This window comes from Cydia amplana, chromosome 16 (genome assembly GCF_948474715.1).
Source record: "Cydia amplana chromosome 16, ilCydAmpl1.1, whole genome shotgun sequence".
Classification (NCBI taxonomy): domain Eukaryota; kingdom Metazoa; phylum Arthropoda; class Insecta; order Lepidoptera; family Tortricidae; genus Cydia; species Cydia amplana.
This window is the reverse complement of record NC_086084.1, coordinates 1,524,791-1,547,638: the sequence shown is the minus strand read 5'-3', so window position 1 is coordinate 1,547,638 and position 22,848 is coordinate 1,524,791. Positions and strand designations below refer to the sequence as shown.

Sequence of the window (22,848 nt, the reverse complement as noted above, 5' to 3'; positions counted from 1 at the left end):
AACTGCATTCGTTTCATTTTTTGCCTGCGTAAGTACGATCATGTCTCTGCGTACCGCTCCCAGCTTGGCTGGCTTCCCATCCGTCAACGACGCAGTGTTCGCATGCTTTGCTCTCTATACTCTGTCCTAAACGATCCACTCTCTCCTGTATACCTCAAGTCCCTCTTTCAATACTACGGCGTTTCTCGCGACCGTCAGCTTCGCTCTTCTGGCAATATGTCTTTATCCATCCCTCCACATCGTACTGGCTTCATGTCAGATTCGTTCTGCGTGCAGGTAGCGCGCCTTTGGAACCGACTCCCCCTTAGTATTAAAAATGCCCCAAACAAGTTCGCTTTTAAGAAATCGGTACGTGCTTTCTTTGCTGCTAGAATGAAGGATTCCTAGTTTTAGTTATATAATTTATATATTTTATTGTATATATTTAAATTGTTAGGTATATGTATTTATATTATATGTATCGTGTATATTATGTGTGTAAAATTTTTTAAATTAGCTTTGCGGTTTATATTAAATTTTGTTAGTAGTAGTAGCAGTTGCACCGCCCACAATCTCTCTGCTTTGCCTTAAGGTTGACTGGTAGAGAATGCTTTTGGCATTAAGTCCGCCTTTTGTACGATAAGTTTTCTTTTGTGCAATAAAGTTTAAATAAATAAATAAATAAATAGACGGGTCTATCGTGTATTTATTCGTCGTCGTTTTATTTCGTCGGGTTTCACAAATCTCGGGCGGGGGGTTGCACAAATCTCTGTTTTGACATTTTGTTGGGACATAAGTACGGTTACCATCAGTTTGTCACTGACATAAACGCCGTCGAGAACGTAATTTACTTTCTATATATCCCGTTTGCACTAATATGCGAGTGCGAGCGAGATGTATAGAAAGTAAATTACGTTCTCGACGGCGTTTATGTCAGTGAGAAACTGATGGTTGTAGTATGTGTACTATGCCTCACCCACACACGTACGTAGTGGTAGTATATAATAGCATGTACGCGTTAGTTTAAGAGAATATATTCGTATTTAGACACCAACAGTTGTATCATTGACGCCACACCTTACATGGCGATCCTGCCAGTGCGGCCTCGCGCTGCACTGGCAGCGCGCTGCGCTTGCCAGTCAAGGACGTGGACAAAAATCAAAAATTTTAAGCTGAAGGACTATGTTAAACAAAATTGTGTCGGACATTTGTGATTAAATCAGAGCAAAGTGAAAATGGGATAAGTGAATATATTAAAATCGTGCATAATTGGACAGTAATTGCCAGGACTAGATACATATTATTTAAAACGAACTCTACACGCGGAAGGTTGTTGTAAAACATTGGTGGATGACTTTATTGCGGATTAGTATCATAAAAACGGTAAAAGTGGACAGTTTTGATACTTCAACAGAAAGACTCCAATAAAAAGTAAAATGCTGACGGGGACAAAGCTAGTAATGATGGTTTGCAGCAGGGAGTTGTTGGTGTCCTTGGTCGAGTGTGGCGTCTGGAGGTCCAGGGACTACAAGGAAAGAGTAGGTTGGTGTGTGGAAAAACGATAAAGTGATAAGTGTAGTTTAGTGCTGTGCCGTGCAAAAAGGGACATTTAATTATTTTAATTGTTTATTTTTTATGTTAGCTCCATAGTTACATTTTTTTTAAATAATAGATACCTACATTTTAACGTTTTTGTTGGACTTTATATTAAAGGTCCTTATGTTAGTTTTTTAATGTGACTATTGAATAAAATCCTATTTCAGTAAGTATAACTATGCCGCTTGATGACAAAACCATAATATATGGGTGGTCTAAAATACATACATGTGATAGTTTCGTTTTATTAAATTTCATATATCCTATACTTAGTAAAATGACATGCTTTTATTCCTTATAACTTACAAATATGGCACATAACATAACGGCGGCGCGTGCACTCCTTAAAGGGATCGGTATGCGGCGTCTGTTATTTCATCTCTAATTTCATAGTTCGTACACTGATTTAGATTACTTAAACATTATTGTAATGATATTAAATTGAAAGAATAAGTAGTAAGTAATAATTAAAATATTTCAAATCTCAGATCTTAAAATATAAAAGTATGTCAGTACCGACTTTTAACCATAAGTACTTTATTTTTAATTAGAATTCGAATTGTGTTTTTTTTTATGATAGCGAGTTACAATTGTATCGGACAAGACTTTTTTTTAATTCACGGATCTGACATATTTAACAAAGAAAATAATGACGAAGTATTATAATTATGGATATTATGACTTTTAAAGTAAATAGTGGTATTGCAAAGAAGATCTGTGGTATTGTAGGTATGGGCTTGTTTAAGAAAAGATTTAACGTTGGTTTTTAAAGAGCACAAGTTTCGTATAAATGATAGTAAATGAATGTTTGTGGTAAGTTTAAGAAAGGTAAGGAATGTGAAATAATGGATAGCATGGTTGTCGATTGTATTATTAGTAAAATGGAATTTGTATGTTATTGGAAAAGTGATAAAATATTGATATATGGGAAAACTTAAACACGTAAGTTTTTCAAAGAACGATTAGCCTGATCAACTAAGAGTTGCTGAAATTCTTATATGTTAAAGTTTTCATGGTGTTTGAGTTATTATGTGGTTGCATTTTGAGTGATGGTTTATTTTGAGAGGGAAATGAAAGAAAGTCATTGAAAAATAAATAATTATGTATCTATCGCATCTTCGGTGGCCCGAGAGGCGGCCTTGAGCGATTAGGTTAGCAAGGGTACGCCAGGATACAAGGCAGGCACGGAATCCTTGGAGGTCTGACCATGATTCGGTCGAGTATCAATCGTGGAGACTCCTTGGACACACGGAATGATATTATGTATGGGTGTGTTAAAAGAACTGCCTGTATGAATAAATAAATAGTATATGTGCGCGCTTAAAAATAAATATCCTTGTATCCTGAGCAAATAAATAAATAATTATAGTAAGGTCGGCCGACCACGTTTATAAAAGCGTTGCGTACCCTTGATCTTTGATTTCAGTGAAGCATAAAAGATGCCACTATAAATGAATAAATAAAATAAAATAAAACAAAGGAAATATATTTAAATGAATGACGTCATAATAAAATAACTTGCAAGGAACTGATAATGTATACAATAAAAAATTAGAAATGATATTATAAGGTACCAATGACGAGTAACAAACCTATGTTTGTAACTAAGTAAGACTAAAAAGGACGAAGAAACGAATTGAATTGACGAATACACTACTAAATTTGGAAATAGTTCTTGTAATTTTTGAATTTAGTTCAATAAATATGTCTAGTGTAGTTTTTAAGTGTTTATCTTTTTTTGTGTTTTCATTTTTATTAGACTTAACATACATATTAGTAGTTTTTTTTAATAAATTTTGTTTATCATTAATTTTAATATATATTTTAAAAATAAGTAAATGAAGTTATTTTTGTGTATTTAAGTAGGTATATTTCATAGAGTAAGTTATATAACGGTAATTAAAATAAAGTGGTTCGATTCGTCATCAAGGCATTCATAAATATTTGCTTATATTATAATTTTTTATGCCATAATTTTGCTATCAATTGTATGTTATGATTGTAAGTTAAATTGTTTTGATTTAATAAGCACATTAATTTCATCTGTGTCTAATTTTCTTTTAAATTTGAATTTATCTACTTACTGCTTTGATTGTTTTCATGTACAATCCTTTTTTTTGTAATCATTGTTTTACTACAATGTATTCAATGCTTACGTAAAAAAAAATAGATTAAGTTTTATATTTTAATCATTTTTTTTTCTTCAAGGGGGGAGGTGTAGTATGTGTACTATGCCTCACCCACACACGTACGTAGTGGTAGTATATAATAGCATGTACGCGTTAGTTTAAGAGAATATATTCGTATTTAGACACCAACAGTTGTATCATTGACGCCACACCTTACATGGTAACCGTACAGTTAGCCACGACCACGACCAGTGAAACCTGTGTCGAAACGTCGGTAAATAGGTAATAAAATAAATTCGCGATAGATCTGTCTATAAATGTGAGTTAATAATATGTGTTCAAACGCGAAAGTTTTAAATATTACATTAATCTATTTATCATTAAAATGGATAAAATTACTGAAATTTACCGGAAAATTTCCGAAAATGGCACATCACTGCTCGAAAGGTAATATCGGTCAAATGAGCCTTAATATACCAGCGAGATGGGCGATTGGGCGGTGATATTATTTTATGTCAATAGTTACTGTTAGGCCTGATGCTCACTTAGTAACGTCTTTATTATTAATAACTGGATTATTTATTTACTTATTTGTTTCGTGTTTTGATAACAACATGTAGATCTTATCTACCTAATGCTATTTATGAAAATCCAGGGAATTAGAAGGTAACAATAAATATGGCGCGCCGCGTGACACTCGCGACTAGTCGCGACGGTTGATATGGCCGTTGCGCGGGTTATTAGGACCTTTTACTCAATTATTACTCTAAAAATATACTCCCATTAGAAATTTTGCTCGTCAGCTTTTTTATACTAATATTATAACGGGTAAGGATATGCAACTAAAAATAAATGAAAATATACATGTGTTCGTGATTTTTTTTCAAATCCGATAACTTTAACATGTTAGTGTTCCCTTGCAAATAATTAGTCTAGTTTCCATATGTTTTTTTTTTTCAATTCATCATTGCTGCTGCTGATTTATCTGTCGCCTGCGGTATTACCGGACTGATACGATCTTCAAACCATCAAGAAAAGAGCGTACTTTCGTCTCAAAGGCCGGCAATGCACTTTCAACCTCTCTGGTGTTGCAGGTGTCCATGGGCGGCGGTAATCGCTTACCATCAGGCGGTTCGTATGGTCGTTTGCCTCCTGTATCATAAAAAAACTTCCAACATCTAAAAACGGGACAACACACGTTTTTAGATGTTGGAAGTTATTTATGATACACACGTTTATTGAACAAAATGGACCGTATTCAGTTCCGTCCTAACTTTGTATGGATTTCAACTGTATATATTCCTTTCTGCAAATAATATTTCGATACAGATAAATTATCGTAATGACTTGATGACTCGTGGGCGTTTACGCTCGTCTGTCTGTGTGTAATGATATCGTAAACCTGCAATTTGACATGGTTCGCAATGGTTTAGAAATTGATAATAATGATAATGATGTTAAAGTAAAATAAATGTGTATTGGAAGATAGCAAATACCGACAGAAAAGGCGAGGTACAGTCAGCAGCAGAAGTTGCTAAGCGGGCGAGGTGTTCACAATTACCTGGACGCGCTCTTATTCTCTTAACAATAAAGTCGCGTCAAGATCATTTTGAACACCTCAGTCGCTTAGCAACTATTGCTGGTGAGTTGCTGACTGTAAAGTTTAGTAGGTAACCCATCGGCTATATGTCTAGTTATTTTAAACTAAAATTTTATTGTTATATGTGTATGCAGGCGTTCGTCAGAGGACAAGAACACTCGAAAGCTCTAATCAAAGGGTTCAACAGCAAAACTGCTAAGGAGCTTCTAGGGCTCAAAAGACACAAAACTTGCGCGGTGACTAGAATTTTGACTGGACACTGCAAGTTGAACAAACACATGTTCCGAATAGGGAAAAAACAAGATGCGACATGCAGGTTCTCTGTTCCTGCGGACCACTAATGTCCAAAAGAAGTACCTACCTAGGGCGACACATACTGGAACCCTATGAGGTACAGAGCATTACGGCCCAAAGAATCTGGAGCTTCCTGGATTCAACGGGCATCAGTAGTGAACTTTAAAGGGCTGTCACAATAGATCATAGCTTGGTCGAAGCGACACTCAAAGGCCCACAAAACCCCAATAATAATGCAGGCTAACAATATATGTATAACTGAAAATATGTAAGTAAATAAAAATTAGACACATTTTCGTGATTTATTTCTTTTCGGATTAATTTTAACCTTTTATATAAATGAAATGAAACAACATCACTAAACCTTATAAAACAAAGTCCCCCGCCGTGTGTGTCTGTTTATGTGTACCTGGGTCATATTTTGTTTCAAGTTGTCCCCTACACTTTTTTTTTTAAATTTGTGAATTTATATGTTATTTCTACTCAGAATCACGAGCTCTTTCTGTCCTAATAGGAGAAAAAAAAGTGACCCAAGGTTTTTTCCCATTCCGTTACCATTTTTTCATAGACTTTGTGTGGCGGTTTCGGAATGGAAAGATCGAAAAATTTATGGAAATCTTCGGACACTTTTTTTTCTCCTATTAGGATTAAAAGAGCTCATGATTCTGAGTAAAAATAATATAAAAAATCCCAATTTTGAAAAAAAGTGTAGGGGACAACTTTAAATAAAATGGCCCACCTATGTCTATTCGCGATAAACTCAAAAACTTCAAAATGGATTTTCATGCGGTTTTCACTTATTAACAGAGCTATTCTTGAGGAAGGTTTAGGTCTATAATTTGTTGAGGTTTTGTTTAACCCGTGCGTGGGTCGCTAGTGGTCGCTAGTAGGTAGGTATATTATACAAACAAATAACCTACCAAACCCTTCCCACTACTTACTATTAATTGGGTACCTTTTTAATTTGCGCCAGCCAGTAATGCCGCAGCCGGAAACTATCTCTTTTCCAGTAGGACGGAGTTGTTAAACACGAGACAAATACGCAGCGCGGGACAGGAATAAAGACGGATTAAAAGTAAATACTCTTTCCTAGGGTTGGCGAGGAATGTTTTATTTTTAACTAGCGACACGCCCCGGCTTCGCACGGGTTAACAAAATATACATAAACCTTCCTCTTGAATCGCTCTATCTATTAAAAAAAAAACCGCATCAAAATTCGTTGCGTAGTTTTAAAGATCTAAGCATACATAGGGACAGACAGCGGGAAGCGACTTTGTTTTATACTATGTAGTGATGAAGCGTTTTCACAATGTCCGATCCGATATCGGTGGTTGTAGATGTAGTGTAGGGACGCCCGGCTGGAAACAGGTGGGCTATCGATCCCTCGTTGCGTTCATTCAGCCCAGACCGCGTAGCCAACATGCCAATCGCTTACGCTCCGTAACGATCGAAACGCAACTGTCACTGTCATACTTATATGGAAGTAGGGTTGCCAGATGGTCGGGATTCGGCGGGATTCTCCCGATTTTTAGCATGTGTTCCCGATTCCCGACAAAGTGAAAATTGTCCCGAAAAACAGCTTCACGTTATAAACAATAATTTCAAGTTCCGAACTGTCGTCGAGCGAGCAAGCGACCCGCGTCGAGCCCGTCAGCGCGCGCGCGTGGCGAGAGTGGGCAGAGCAGCTGACGTAATGCCAATAATGTAAAATATCGTTGTTTTTAATACAATTAATTTAGTTTGAATGGTTTTTTTTCCCGACTTAAAGCCCAAAATCCCGAAAAAATTATATTTTTTCCCGATAATAGCGCCTTTCGATCTGGCAACCCTATATGGAAGAGAGATAGAGAAACACAAAGCGTTTCGTTGTCGTAGTTGGAGCAGGATTAGACAGCAGAACAGCAGGACCCTGGAGTTGGAGCAGCAGGTTACTGTCCCGGTGGCGTTCTCAAACTATTCTCCTCGAATCGATATCGGATGTAGGATCAACTTTTTTTCATTATCCTATTTTAACAGTGGGACACCAAATGTTGGGCAAAGGCCTCCCCTCGTTTCCTCCACTCGACTCTGGATCGGTATTTTCCCACCATTTGGGGTAGAATGCGTCCAAGTTGTCCCGCCATGAAAATGGGAAGCGCCAATCCGATACCCCTAGACCCAGCCCCCCCCCACCCCTATGAGAAAGAGAGATATTAGGAGTACCCTATGTCATGAAGTCCGGTATGGGTTAATGTTTTTTTTTCATGGTCATTTCTTATTGCTGAAATAAATTAAGAAAAAAACATATTATGCTAAATGAAGTAAATATAATGGAAATCGTACAACCAATTTATTGTAAAACAAATTTTAACTCCTTATCGTGATTTAACAAAAAATAAACGTACTTGAAAAGTAAATTGGTCTAGAGCCAAAACGTATCACTTTATGCACACTTCATAGAACAACAACGACCCACTGTCAGAGCATGAGAAAAAATATTTAATTTGACATTCTGATTACACGTTGGGTCAACATTAACATTGTTCCAAGTAAAACAATAAATACGAAATTCACGAAATTTATATTATTCAGTTGTATCAAATATTCAGAAGCTAGAATATTAATTTGCCTCAAATTACGTTTTCATTCATACTAATATTAATTTTACTTATATAAATTAATTAACTTAATTATTGTTAGTGAATGTGTTCACTGATAATAACCAAAACATTTACTTCTATTCATTTAATATAGGTACTTCAAAGAGACAGACTAATAAATTATTTTGGTAGGTAGGTGACTAACCTCGAAGGTTAAATTGAATTTAAAATAAATGGTTTATAATTAGGTACCTATAGGGCAGTGGGATAAAATCTTAAACTATTATAATACTTAACACACGTCGAAAATTTGCTAAAGATACGATATGGATAGAATATGTCAGTGTAAAAAGTGACGTTTTTGTTTGAAGAATTGTGTATTCTCCTACTAGTCAAATCAATTCCTTTTGTAGAACTCTAAACGATTTGCTAATATGGAATTTATATGAAACATTACACAATGACGTCACGGTCTACTCACATACTTTTTATATTTCTTTCCGATTTATTAAATAGAACTTGTCTTTAAAAATAACTGCTATCTATGTTTTTCTAATAATTATCTGGCGCTTTATTTCATGCATGGTCACAGAATAAATAATAGTACTAAGTACAGAAGACTCACTCTCTAACAAAACGCGTCTGTTACGATCAGCACAGATATGGCCGCTAGGTGGCGACAGCGCCACGCGCGGCTTATGGCTTGCTCCTAAATTGGGGCCGAACGGATGTACTTTTAGCTACCTGTAGCAAAGCGACGAAATCGCGGAGTGAGACACGCCTGGCGTGGTGTGAAATCATTTATTTTAAATACAATCACATACCCTATTGGTAACTAATTTGTTAGCACCCATTGATGGAGTTAGTAGCAGCCCTGGGTAAGCTGACAGCATCCAGCGGCGATTATCAAGACGTGTTTGTCACGACTGCACGCTTTTTTATTACAATTTGCAGTTCAACTGCAACTGCACCCTATTAAATGGTATTTAATGTACCTACTATCTAAATGCTTTAGAGGTGTGTTAAACTGACTCTAGCCCAGAAAATTTTCATTTGTTTTGTGTTGACATAGGGTTCTTCTTCTTCAAAATTATAGCTTCTGCCCAGTGGGACAATTTCGCCAGTATCAAGGTCGTGGTAGCGATGTCATACGATTGAAATTGTAAAATACAAGACAGTGTACGGTGTCTTCATTAGCTCTTCTTCTTCTCATCCGTCATAGTAGTAAGGTAATACGATTTAGATTGTACGGTTAGTACAAGACAGTGTACCGTGATTTTATTCGCTCTTGTAAAGCGATAGCAAACTTTACAAGAAGCACGTGGACAACCGGTGGTTAAACGCGCTTCAAGATTAATTCTCCATTCACAGCACACCACCACATTAGTTTACTGTATAATAAGTTATCAATATTACACTTTAAACCATATTAATGAGCTAAAAACAAAGGAATTAAACGCGAAGCTAACCAACAAGATGGCGCTCAAACCGGAAGTCTCTGACATAGGGTTATTACGTATGATTTATTTCATATCCCTTGTGACATAGATCATACGTAAAAAACCCATTTGAAATAAGTTTAAGGCGAGTTTTGGAAACATTTCTCATAAGCCACTTGAAATGTGACTTGTATAAAATGGTACTTGGCCCTTAGACAATAAGCGTTAGTGGACTTTAAAAAGTTGGAAAACTTTTAAAATTAAAATCTTCACAGGTCTTCGTGTGGCACATCTCTAAATTTATGATTTTTGAGATTGAACTTACAAGAAATATCGAAAAGTACCTAACCTAACCTATAAAAACGTGGCTGTAATAAATAAAAATAAATAAATAAATATTATAAGACATTCTTACACAGATTGACTAAGTCCCACAGTAAGCTCAAGAAGGCTTGTGTTGTGGGTACTCAGACAACGATATATATAATATACAAATACATAAATACATAGAAAACACCCAAGACTCAGGAATAAATATCTGTGCTTATCACACAAATAAATGCCCTTACCGGGATTCGAACCCAGGACCACGGATTCCCAGGCAGGGTCACTACCCACTAAGCCAGACCAGCCGTTAAATACCAGTCAATGACCAGTCGTGTGGTGTGATGCAGGCGTACATCTTGATTCTTTATGTACTAACACATGAACTTAAAAAAAACCACACATTTTACTCATGATATTTTATAGGTAACATACCAACCTACTCGCATTTCAAAAACCTCAGTAGGGCCTTAAGTTATTATCGTTATGACATTTTAAATTGAATAAGTGCCGGGAAGTTCCGCAGACTTTCCTCAAAAACCTTAACCGCCTAATCAGTGTAAATATTCATAAACATCAGTGGCAGGTCGTCTGGGCAAGCGGCGCCGGGGTGAATGGCTAGTGCAGCGGCCGGGTCAGTACCCGTCTGCGTGACACACGGCCATACGAACCGTAATGCAGAATACCACGTAGGCGAACAACACGCGAAGCGAAGTGATACGGTGCGGGGTGAATCAATCTTTTAATACCTATAGATTATCATAATACATCGGGGTTTTCGGTGCGGGAATGATTTCGTGTATTTATAACTTTGTTTATTGTAAAATAATTACCAAACTATGAATGAAACGTAGGTAGTAAGGTCCAAATGTGCTTAGAAATGTTAAATTAGTATCGTTTTTTACAGTTTTTACCTGTTATTTGGCTAGTGTAAAACATTCCTGCACCGAAAACCCCGATGTATCTAGATTACAGAAGTGTCCTATGTGGGCGATCTCGTTGTGAACGCAAACGCCGTGGGCCCGCCGCGCCGCGCTGCTTCGCTTCGCGTTCGCGAGTTGTTCGCTTACGTAAGACGCAGCGTAAGTCATAGTTCATACATCTGCGAAGAAATCCAAATGTGTTTGTCCACAAATATTCTGACTAAGGTGTAGAGTTTGAAGTTAGGGCTTGTAGAGTTAGCGCGTGTAGGGTTAGAAGCTTGGCTCTACATGAGATAAAATGAACAGTAGTGCAGCTGCAGTTGGAAATGGACTGTCACTTTAAGACGGTGCGAGAACTCACATGCGAGTTTCATTAAATTGCGTTATTTGATCGGTCGGTTGAAGTTTTGTAACCCCATTGGTCCGCAATGTAACTAACATCGCATGCGAGTTCGCGCGCCGTCTAAATCAGCCCTAATATTATGTAATTTCCAATTTAAGAAAACTTGCTATTCTTCAAAACCGTATGCACCACGTCTACCTATACGAACTGCCAGACAGACAAATGAATTCGCAAGTTCTTGCAAGTTGCGCTTAAGGCTGTATTACTTGATACACTCCGTCTAGTGTGAAACTGTTTAAGAGTAACGACTGGCTATTGACATTTGATGGACTAGTTAATGTTAGATGACGCCGGCTTTAATAGAGTTATACCAAGAGAAGTCTGCAACGATTTTGATAGCCAAGGCTCAGAAAAACGCCCGTCATTTTGAAAACAAATCATAATTTAGGTCTAAGGATGTCATTGGGGCATATTTTAATCGTTGACATTGGTATAAAGAAGTCTGTGTTGGACGGAGGTAATGTTTTCAAAATGACGGGCGTTTTCCCGAGCCTTGTTGATAGCTCACGCAGTGCAAGTGTTACTTTAAATGTCAAACTTCTATGAAATTATGACGTATAAGTAACACTTGCAATGCGTGCGCTATCAAAATCGTTGCAGACGTCTCTTGGTGTCTAGAGACTTGGCTAATAGGGTATTTTCCTACTAGTCAAATCAGTTTCTTTTTTAGAACTGTCAAAACGATTTGCTTATATGGAATGTACATGAAACATTACATCGTGACGTCACGTTCAACTCACCTACTTTTTATACTCACGTAAATTTCTATCCGATTTATTAAATAAGACTTGTGCTTAAAAATAACTGCGATCTTTTTTTTCTAATAATTATCTTGTGTTTTATTTCATGCATTTTAAAAATAGGAAAATACCCTATTTTCTATATAAACTCATTTTGACATACGTTTCATACCTGCATAATTTATGATTAAAGATTGTGTCACAAAGTCGAATTTAAATAATCTTATAATATTAATACCGTAACAAATTCTTAAATCTGAATCGCCATCCATTGTAATTGATTAGATGTCACGAGTATATACACAAAAGTACCTGTCGCTAAAACACAATAATAAAGTCGTGTTCCCATATTTCTGCCACTTAGTCCGTTTACATATTTACAACTCCCATTACACTCGCTATGACCTTCCACAATTTCTTTTGTGCATCTGCATATTATTACCGTCATAAAGTGCATTTAAACAGCACATTAAATTAAATACGTACTATGTAAACAACATCTTGCGTTTACATAAAGACGGGCTGTAGTACTAAAAGACGTCGTTTAGGCTCTTAAGTAGACAGACAGACAGACATGCGTGGGCTTCTTCCGTGTATGACTTGACGATTATGATGGCTTCATGTTTCCAGTGCGTTTGTAATAAAATTATTTTATGTTTGCTGGGTTTGTGTTTGAGTGTTGCTATTAAAATATGTGGTTACTTATACCTAAAAAGGTAAGATATACCTACACAAATGCATCGAAGCAATGAATAAATAATAGTACTAGGTACAGAAGATTCACTTTAACAAAACGCGTCTATTACGACAGATATTATGACCGCTAGGTGGCGCAAGCGCGAGCAGTAGGCCGTTCCGTAGCGGTACGCGGCAATTACTATGGCTAGACATCAAAATTGGTGTGGGCTTTACTTGTAGCGACGAGACGAAATCCCAGAGTGAGCCACGCCTGATCGAGGCCTGAATCTGATTATATGGTGTGCTACTCTCAAACATTCCGATTATATTTATACATTCAATTTTAGCTACTACACACATAACAAAAGATATTAAACTGGATTGTGTTATTGTGTAAAATGCTAGGCCAAGTCAGTAACATTATTTTACCTATATTATATAGGTAGTGGATTCTTATAAATATAAAACTTGTGCAAGTTTGTAGGTCTTTTCCTACTTCACGCAAAAACGACTGAGTGGATATCCATGAAATTTGGCACACAGATAGTTTATAACATAGAAAACGGGTATATTATTTTTATCCCAGCATTCATCCCCTAAAGAAGTCCAACAGGTGGATGCAATTTAAGTCCGAGAATACTTAGGCAGACACAAAAATAAATTGAAAACTCGGAAAAAAAAAACTTGAGTTTGTACAAGTAAAAAAGCTTGCACATCTTCGTAAACGCTTTACATTGTGGAGTCTAAGGCAGATTATCTGTGATTAAAATGCAAGGAATCATCGTCAACAGGAAGCAAATGATCGTGACCTTCTCAATCTGGATTTGTTTGTAGTTTGTGCTATTTTGTGTGAATTTATATCATCTTGGCACTGTGACAAGCTTGATGACTAGTTAAATGATCAATCTTAATGAAATTTGTTTAATGGTAAGATTAGAAGTAATAGTATTTTATGCAACCGTTGTTTAAGAGGGGTCAAAAAAGGCGAGTGGCGCGTTCGGCTTCGCCTCAAATTGTTAATAAAGACGCCACGAGTATTTTTTGACTCAGTTAAACAACGTTGCATACAATACTTTTTCTACGACCAAACACTTACTTGCTTTGAAATAAAATTGTAAATTTAACAAGTATTTTTCATGTCATCTAGTGGACTTCTACCTACGGTATCTACCTGTTTTTAGTGATTCTTGTGCTATTACTGATATTTCTTCAGGCGTAGACACTAAGTTTTTGTCTTCATCCATTTTAACTTGAAAGACACACTGTTTTTTAACACAAAAGTTAAGTTTTCATTCAACAGGCACCATAGTATTCATATTCAAGATTCACAATATTCAAGAAGTAGCAAAAAATGGAGGGTACGAGCGGGAAAAGAATAAATGAAATTAAAAAAAAAACATGTCCATGGTTCACTTATTTGTCAGATATGACATTCACACCCGTAAGTGAGAGCGAGAAAGATATATTTCTTTCTCGCTCTCACTTATGGGTGCGACGAACCAAGGTCGCGTTGCGGTGCGACAGTGTGTTAGGACTATAAGGTTGGCAACAATGTATTTTTTAAGTGGCCATTACACAAAGTATTGTAAAAGTGCCACAAAGATACTACGTGTATGCACGAATTCTTTTTTGGGGAATAGACTAAAGACTAGTCTTGACAACTATAAGATAGGGCTTTAAAGGTGTGTGCACGACCCTTTAAATGACAAATAAAAGTGCGGGAGTAGAAAAAGTATTTAATATCTGTTTAAAGGAGTTTTCTAATTGACCAATCGTTAGCGAAGGTCTCAGTTTCAGCTTGGGCAAAAACGCTTTCGTATGTCCGAATGTTCTCCTATGCAGAACGCGTTTCTTAAGAGATTCTCTGGAAATTTTGTGACCAGGTTCGGTAGTTGGGAACTTTTCTGTCGTTTAATTTTTTGTAAAATATTAAAAATGTCGAAAAATGCCATAAAGGACTTTGGCGCCTATAGCACTTAAGACTATGTGTGTGCGATGTACGAGTAAAAATGACTAAAAGAAAAGTATTTTACAAATAATAACAAAGTTTATTTACAATTTTGGTGTGTGTGTGACCTTTAAGACGAAGGTTTGAGCTTTCCGCCTCATTAGAATTTTTAAAATTAATCTGTTAACATTCACGTAGTTTAAAAAAATAACATATGATTTTTTTACAGATTTCTATGGAATGACAGCTGCTGCCGCCATATCTATTAACGTCAATTACCCGGCGACACTCGGATGGCAACTGCAGCTGTAATACTGTTGCGGCATTACTGCTGCGGCATTCCCGCATCCCTGCCGCAATTATTACGGTCACAAGTCATCGCAGCTAAGTAAGCTAAGATAATAAGTTTACCTATCTAGATCTAGACAGAACATCTAGTTTCCTTATAACTTCCTTATTGCTTTTAATGATACCTACTGTTTAAACTTATTACATTTATATATCATTTATATCAGTAGTAGGTAGTACTTTATCTATACATATTATAGGACTTAAGTCCTTAATTCCGGATATTTTTTGGTACAGTAAGTGAGTTCGACTAAGATCGGACACCGGATAAGATCGTATGATTCAAATTTCTGCCTGTTGCGGGGCTTTTTTTTTAATGCTGGCAAGGTGATGCAATGCGCTGTTTTATCCCGCACCCCCCTGCAGGACGCACTTGTCGCTCCGACTAACAAGTCGCAAGATATACGGTTAAGTGCAAACGTCCAAAAAATGAGATTTTTATTTGTGTCCGGAATTACCCTTCGCCAGTTTTTCTTGAATAACTGGCAAGTTGAAGCGTTATTTGTTTCTTTTACAGATTGCATGTTATTTTTATTAAATTTGTGACAAATCTGTATATTTGGAATTTTGATACGATGCCTGTAGGCCGAGATCCGGTCTTATCCGAAGTGGTAAAAGATCGGATGCTAATCATACGATCTTATTTTCTCAGGGTGCTCAAACTTTATTCGTGTTACCATTATTTCTGATTAAATTAGGTATTAGGTAAATATGATTAATAGAAGATATTAAATTACAATAAAGCTCCCAAATCATCTTGTATCGATCGCTACACTTAACTAAGTAACGCCACATACTTAATTGATCTCTTATTCTTAAACAAATATGTTACCATCATTATAAATAATAAAAACGCAGACTGATTAAAAATGGTCGTATTCATTCCTCCACTTTCATATTATTTTATCCTTAAATCCTCTTTCATCACCTTTTTTCAACCTAACGCGCTTATGGTGTCAATGAACCCACGTGGTTCATTGACCCTACACGGGTTCATTGACTCCACATCTAAAGTTTGGCAACCATAATTTCTTGAAAATTTAGCGCATGGTGTAAGATCGGACAGAAAAAATGCAAAAAAATAAAAATCGGGTCGGATATGATAGCCCGAATTACTCCTAGGCTAATTCTTTTATATATTAATCAGTGGGTAATACCGGTTATTTTGCAATAGTAAACTCTATGATAACCGCAATAAGACCGAACTTATAGGCCCGTCCGTTCTTACACCACCAGGTAAAAAAAGAATGCTGTCAATTTATTTTGTTTCCTATATTTAAACACTCATTACACGCTCATTATGACGTCTAGAAAGATAATAAAATTCTATTGTATAGAACATTTCATTATTATCAATTCTGTAATTGAATCATGTCCATACCCTATCCACAAGCTGAGAAAAAAAAATCCAACATCATCTCAACCCACCTAAAAACGTCCGAAACTTACCCGAACTCACTTACAGTTTTGGTACTACGCTCAGCGCGTCCTCATAATCTTTATTTAAGTACTAAAACCTTTTTTAATCTTTGTAGAGAGTCATTCGACTGTAGTTGTTTTTACCCCGCTCCGCTAAAAGCGGAATATGCATGTTATTTTTTTGTGTACCGTATGAAACATATGAAGTTGCGAGCGAAATAGACGGTGCACTAACATAGCAAAGGTGTCTAAGTGGTAAACTTGGCTAACTGATGTTTTTCACATTTCTGTACCTACTCTCTCTCTGTCTCCCTCCCTCTCTTATCTTTGCGCTTAATTTATCTCGGTTGCATTATTCATTGCAGACGCCGCATTATAAAGCGTTTACCAAGATCACCAGTAAACTCATCATGAGTTTTATGCAGTCTTAAACCCTAGCGTGCGCAGTGCATCTTGCTTCCACCAAAGTCAGTACGAGAGAGATGCATTGTGAGTTAATTGAAGCAATCGCTAGCGAGTATGCCAGTGTCAAACTTGTGGTAAGGATACAGGTGACAGGGCAAGGATAGGTGCATACCTATTTACTTGTTTTGTTAGGAGCCCTCCCATGCTGCGTCTAAGTGTACCTACCTGGTTGCCACTCTACAATAATACTACTCTTGTCTCGCTCTAGAGAACTCCTTTGGAAACCATCGGTTCTATTTATGTGCTTAGTCTGTAAACAGTACCTGTCAAGTAGTAGTACAAGTCGCCCTGCCAAATAAAAAAAAAGCAAAAAACATATTTTTTATTCTTATGTCACTTTGCCAATTGAGCGTCGATAGCATCAGTTTTATTAATAAAAAATGTGCAGTCTGGATGCATGTCACATATTTTTGTCAGCCTTTACCCGAAAATATTTTTATTTAAACTGCCCAATATTGATTTAAAACTACAAATTTGTATATCGTATACCTACAGAAAAAATGTTTACTGGTCAAGCAAATCTTGTCAGTAAAAAAAGGCGCGTAATACTTAATTCCAATTTTCTATGGGACGATATTCCTTCGACCCTACATTTTTCAAAATTTGCCGCCTTTTTCTACTGACAAGATCTGCTTGACCAACTATATATAAGCATTTTTGACTTTAAAAGATGAAGTTGAAAAAAAAATGAAAATATATTAATTTATTGCACATATAAAAATGGGTTTTACGTGAAGTTGAGGTTATTATCATGCCGCGATCAGAAAGGGATTAGAAATAACAGATTTCCATACACTTACGTCAAAATCAATATGGATTGACAGCTATCTCAATCCCTTTCTAATCGCGATTCAGTAATACATGCATACAGCGATACTTTTATATGAAACAGTATGAACAGGGGTGCCCAAACTAGGCATAGCCTGTATCTTGGGTAAATGTATCCCGCCTGTAAGATTGCAGCGTAAAAAATATCTTTAGAGTCCCTTATCCTTGCGATGTCTACAGGAAAGGCGAACGAGTTAAGTAACTATAAATTTAGTAGTAGGTAAACACTTTATTGCACAATAAAGTATATAACACAGAGAGAATACAGTAAATTCAAATCCCCTTAAGGGATCTCACCCAGCTAACCTTTAAGTAACTGAGATAGATAACATACGAAATAGAACTTTATATTTTTTTACATAACTTGTAATATTATTTCACCATAATTTCTCCTTTTACCAAATCCTATAACAACAACTCTATATCAACTTTTCAATGTTTTCTTATATCAGGGTAACCTCACAAAAGCCAGACCGTTTATCTAGCGGACAGCCCCAAATGTTTTATTTATATGGATCTATAGCCGATTGAAATAAGCAATATTGTAGTATTACAAGATATTAGGTTTCTTTGAGGGCCTTTGGAATTTAATAGCTATTTTAGTTCAAAAGAATATTATTGATGAAGTAATATTTGGTGTAGTAATGAAGCTTAATAATGTATTATTGAATTATTTGGTATCTAGATTGGTTTTTGAGCTTTTATTATTTTCTTTGACGACTGATTTGTGAAAAGGTCAAAAAGAAAGTCATCACGATCAACAACTTTTTAGTATGAGTTAAACTTATTGTCTGGATAGATGATATTATCCCAGTAGCGGGTCCAGAATGGATTAATACAGCTCAAGACAGAAATAAATGGAAGAAGTGTGAGGAGGTTTTCACCCATAAGGGATCCACATAAGATAACTAAAACAAAATGTATAACTTAAATCTACTTAAAATATTGTAACCTTGAAAAATGTAGAAATAAAAAGCTATTTTATTATTATTTATTATAAACTTATTGTCTCAAAGCGTACAAGCAGCAATTACACTCTCTCTCTCTCTTAACTGTAGGTACATCGGTGGACCTTGTTACAAAATATAGTTATTGTCAAAGGACTGTCTTATTTCAAACATAGACAGAGAGAATCATATTAGCTTTGTCTTACACTAGTACAAGCACCCAAAAGAAAAGGATGAGTACCTATAGTTTTTTTGTTCTTATTTACTGCCAATTTGGTTTGACCAGCTATACATGAGATTCACCGATGTACAGTTAACAATGTGGGCGATGGTACTAGTAGCCTTACTACAACTGCCTTCGTCAAACTGACATATTCGGTGCCGTGTGGTGCCGGCATCAGAGAATAGCACCACCCCATCTCGTCCCGTGGGTGTCGTATAAGGCGACTAAGGGAAAACTGGCGACAGATATGCATATGAGCAAGGCTCGCCCGTATCCTTAGCAGGGTCCTTGCTCACAAGAGCTGTGCGCGCGCCACATCGAAAAAAAAAAACTGACATGTTCGCTAACGTCTGCGTAACTTACCTTCTATGCATCTCGCTCGTAGTACTCGCATATTAGTGCGAGCGAGATGTATAGAAAATAAAATGCACACGCAAACGAATATGTCAGTGTCAAACTGACGGTAGCCGTACAATTGTCTGTTTTGTTTGTTGGTTTGTTGAAGAAAAAGTACAGTCAGCAATAAAAGCTTGTATCAAAAATGAAATTTTTGATTAAAACTTATTATTGTTCTAATTTTCTAAATGTCGACAACAGTACTAAATACAGGCAATAAATTTCCATTTGAATTTTACTTTATTATCATAAAACAATGACTCAGTTATTGAAATTGAAATCGCTATTCAATTCATTGACGGGTGAGCCGGTTCAGGGTTGGATCCTTGAATCGTTACTATTTTAGGGCACGTAGTAAATATACAAAGGTGCGTTTACACCAGAGCACTAGAAGCTAATTCAAATTTTAATTTTGTCATATGAAAGATATCTAAATGATGTCATTTTGTTGCCTTTTGCCCACGCGTCTCGCTCGCTTCAATATAAATAAACTAAATAAATAAATAAAATCGTTTATTTCATAACGTATTTAGTAGGTATAAACTTAAAATTACTAAAGAAAATAAAAATAAAAGAACGAATTAAAATTATAATAGAAAAAAAAACACTAATGACTAAAAAACTAAGAGCTAGGGTATTTGGCAGATGTGTAGCCATTGCGAGACGAGGAGCGCAGGTTGCCATGTTCTATTTAGCTCTCCCAAATGCCACTAAATGCAAATCTAGATACCCCCGAAATGCACTTGGGAATTAAAACTAAATGACATAGTTTAGATAGATATCATTTTGATGGCAAAATTTATGTTTTAAAGCCTAGAGCGATGCCTGCTTTAGATTAGCTTTGTGATTGAATGAAAGAGTAAACTACATTTACTTTGTACATTTTATATATTTTGTTCCATTGTATTTTAACCTGTCTTATGTACAATAAAGTGTTCACATACATACATACAATGATGGAAATTACTGTCTTGCGCTTTGATCAAAAAATAACTTTATTAGACACTCGATAACACACTTGGCTCGTGCGTATCAGTCCTTAATTAAAATACTTATAACCCCTTCAATACCTATAGTATGCTTCGTAATCTATTCATATAGAACAATCATAATTACAATTACGTTCTAAATATGTGTGGCCTATTTCGATATTAAATCGGCATAAATTAATTATGATTCAATCATAGTTGTAAATAGACAAGTACTACCGTATTCGAACTTCAAGATATTCACAAGAGACGACACGTACTAGATCCATTCTAGATAAGTTATAGTTTAGATTTCAACTAGTTCTCTTTTGCAGCGCAATTCGAGCAACCAATGTCACTTTTACGTTAGATAGAGTTAGATATCTATTAGATGTGAATTGGATCTCCAATAGCCATATCTTGTGGAAATCGTTCAAGAGTATCTCCAGAATCGCGCAAATGTCAAATTTGACAGGTTAGTTTTTAAACATATCGTTATCGTATCTTGGCGATGTTTAAAAGATATCTAACAGATGTCTATTTCAAAATCCGAATCGGGCCCATAGTTGTAAATAGGGGTCTCTATTGTTTCCCAAATAGTTTTAAGCCATAATGTATTGTTTGCCCGAATTTTCGTTAGTCATAATTCATTTGGTTCAGAAACGCGTCACTTTTCAGGATTGCCATAAAACAAACCTAACCTAACCTAACCTATCTATAGGATAACCTAACGAAAATCCTGAAATGTTAACGGTTTCAGTTTTATGACTAATGATAATAAGACAAACAAAGCATTATGACTTAAAACTTTATGGGAAACGACGGGACCCCTGTAAATAGACAACAAGTCGCGTATTCTGTGCATTAACCAACTGCTCGAAAGAGTTCGTAACTGAGTTTTGTAATATAAGATGGGTCAAAAATGGTATTTTACCTTTATTTAAATTATCAAATCTGTATTTTTTCTGTTTAAATCTTGCTGAACTAGTACAGGAGGTAAGTATTTAATAAAAAATACAATACAATACAATACAAAACAAATACTCTTTATTGCACACCTCATTACAGAAAACAATACAGATAATTCAGGAAAAAGAGGTACAGGGAAAATACATTTCTAATAACATTCATACTTATATTTGTTAACGCACTAAATACATATTAATAATACCGTTTTGACATATGCAGGCCATATAATGAACTCAAAAACTGCATAATTAAAATGTAAAAACGGCAGACAATGACACCGCGACGAATGTCAGCCCACTTCTGTCAAACGGCGCGTCACTTCTCGAAACTGCATTGTCATATTCTGAATATTGCATTACATCTGGAAACATACGGCCTCACGTTTCGTACGTGCGCGCTGCGGTGTTCGATGTTTACATTTTTAGGGTCCCGTACCTCAAAAACAAAGAACGGAACCCTTATAGGATCACTCGTGCGTCTGTTTGTCTTTCTGCCCGACCACTCCCCCCCCTCCTTTATCTCCGAAACTACTGGGTCTAAAATTTGGAAAAAAATACACAAAATATAGTTCTTCACCTATAGATGACAGGAAAACCTATTAGAAATGTGCAGTCAAGCGTGAGTCGGACTTAATGGACGGAACCCTTGGAACGCTAGTCCGACTCGCACTTGGCCGGTTTTATTTTAAGTTTTATTTCCGTACTTAAACGAATAGTACGAGTAAACACAAACACAACATAAGCGGTCGTAGAGCTTCAAACATTTTGTGATTTATACAACCAATAAGTAGTAGTAGTATAGTTAATCACTTTATTGTACAAAAATAGGTTCATATGAAATTTACATAAATTTAGTTACAAAGGCGAACTGTAAGTGTATTTGCATCGGAGAACTTTTTTACACGCGTTGGATACGTCCAACTAAACCACCCGTATGTCCCCACGCCCTTAATTAGGCTCGGTTATTTCATCTTACTGTCACTTTATTCGCGGAAGAGTGAAACAAAGGACCTTTTTCGTCCAAAACAAGTAGAACGTAACGAAAGCATAATTTAAATTTACGGCTTATTGTTGCCAAGAATTTATTTTAGAATTCCGTTTCAAACGGATAACTCGTCAGACGACGGGGAAGTGTATTATGAAGTCAGAAATGTATGACTTGTAAAAGATTTTTTGACTCTCAGGCCAATTCGAACCTACACTGTCATCAGAATGATATTTGAATGATATTATTTACTTATCTTGCGTCTCGCCCGCGCCAATACATGTACGGACAAGTCAGTTAAGTAGTAAGTAGTTGTCATTCTGTACCCTTAGTGTAAATTTCATTCGATAGCGTGACGAGCGTTCGCGTTTGCGGTATGTCTATTTTTGTATGGGATTTTAACAGCGCCACAGAATAAATAATAGTACCAAGTACAGAAGACTCACTCTCTAACAAAACGCGTCTGTTACGATCAGCACAGATATGGCCGCTAGGTGGCGACAGCGCCACGCGCGGCTTATTGCTAGCCACCAAAATTGGTGTGGAACGGATGTACTTTTAGCTAGGTACCTGTAGCAAAGCGACGAAATCGCGGAGTGAGCCACGCCTGCCTATATCGCATCCTTCATAATAATCATAATACATAACATGTTTGTTAGTGTGAAATTT

General features: G+C 36.2%; 1 protein-coding gene and 1 long non-coding RNA gene across 2 annotated transcripts in view; one reads left to right on the top strand and one right to left on the bottom strand.

Moving 5' to 3' along the window:
* Nucleotides 1–9,774, top strand: part of LOC134655392 (uncharacterized protein K02A2.6-like) — a 212,151-nt gene extending 202,377 nt beyond the window's left edge. Inside the window, exon 2 of the mRNA XM_063510851.1 lies at nucleotides 9,762–9,774. The gene's annotated coding sequence lies outside the window, so the exon portion shown is untranslated. The remainder of the gene's footprint in view (nucleotides 1–9,761) is intronic.
* The window catches only part of LOC134655447 (uncharacterized), a 304,347-nt gene that overhangs the window by 271,767 nt on the left and 9,732 nt on the right, over nucleotides 1–22,848 (bottom strand). The window lies entirely within an intron of this gene.